The following is a 1,704-nucleotide window of genomic DNA, read 5'->3' as shown; positions in this document are numbered from 1 at the left end:
GTCAATCGCTTTCTCTCTTTCTTTCCCTCTACCATTTCTGGGGACGCAACCCCATCTGCAAATTGTACTAACAAGCCAAGAACGCCTGCAATCGTGTGCTTCCTGTGAACATGACGTCAGTTCTGGTCATTGAGGGAGAAGATGACTGGGCTCTCTGTGCTTGTCAGAGCTACTTGGAATAATAGAGAAGAGAAGGGAAGGGAACCTCAAGAATGCAGAATTAGAGCATGAACTCACAAAGGTGCTTCTAATCCTCCTGGCGTCTCAGCAGTAAAGGGCAACTTGCTGATCAGATTGCTGAAACCGAGGCTAGGCAACCTGCAGTAATAATCCTGCCTGAGTGGGAGTTGATTTTTAAGATAAACCGATGCTGCTCTGATTTTACCAACAAGGCAGCAGCTGATTTCTCTTCATCTTGGCGAGATGTGCATGTCTATTGCTTTATTTGACGAACATGCAGGCCAGTGTAACATAATCCATACTGTCCAATGCCAGCACATGAGGTGTGCAACACACAAACACACACACAGGCACCATGAGTCTAATCCTCTTAAGTGTCATCTAAACTGTGTGGGCACTACAGGTCTTGTGCCCCCACTGCTAATTTACAATCCTGGGCAGCACCTTTCTACAGCTACTCTGTGACTCCTGTGTCCATTCACAGCATGTGTAACTGTTTTTTTCTGCTTTAAATAATGCTAATACACTAATATGTATTTTGAGTAGACTTGTGCAATTTCTTTATCTATATTATGTTTAAACTTTATTCCTATATTTTGGATGTTTTGATACACTTTGAATTTACACAAAAAACAGCTGCAAATCCTTTCAATGCTACAAGAGCTGAGCATTTGGTATTCAAAAAATGTATTTTGATAATTCACCCGACATGGCCTGTTTCTTGCCTTAGTGTGTCCTTTATTCCAGTTTAGCTGACATTTTATCCATCATTTAAGCTCATCTTGTCAATAGTGCAATGTCTACCAGGGATGTAACGACATTTCAGCTGTCAGACAACACTGGCAGTTATAAAGGTAAAGCTTTCAGTTCTTGCCCAAGTGCTTAGACTTTCAGTGTCCACTCTCACCTGAATAAATGCTGCCAGGATACAGTAGCTAACTGTAAAAATGCTCCAGACAGAATGTCTTGTTGCCAAAGACAAACTGTCTACTTTGAGACTGACCAGTGGAATATTTTATAGAAGTAGATCTGGAAATTTTCACAGCTTGAAAACTCTGAAGTCAATTGGATGCCAGGTTGGTTTTCTGTGGATGAAAGATCTCACATCATGTCATCCGTCACACCCAACAGACGTGAAACAGAATGAAACCAGACTTAGTCCTTTAAAAAGCACTACATCAATGCTACATCGCCGCGGCTGCATTGCAGTTCAATTTTGTTTTTGCCAGCTGAGAGGTCTGCACTTTACCTTGATAGATTGACTGACTCCTCAGGCTGCAGTGGTGTTTGACTTGCAGTGCAACAAGAGAGCAAAAAGATGGTTTTAACACAAGAAATGGACAGTTATTATTTACTGATTGCTTTTAAAAGCTGTTGGAGGAAAACAAAGGAATGAATCGAGAAAAACTGAGCACTGTGAATTGTTCATATGCTCCATCTGAGCATAATGAGACACTTGGTCATATGATCTACAATTTGCATGGCATTTGAAAAAAATGGAAAGGAAGCCTCAACAAGGAATAA

This window comes from Channa argus, chromosome 15, assembly GCF_033026475.1.
Source record: "Channa argus isolate prfri chromosome 15, Channa argus male v1.0, whole genome shotgun sequence".
In the NCBI taxonomy this organism is placed as follows: domain Eukaryota; kingdom Metazoa; phylum Chordata; class Actinopteri; order Anabantiformes; family Channidae; genus Channa; species Channa argus.
Note: the sequence above shows the minus strand (reverse complement) of the source record.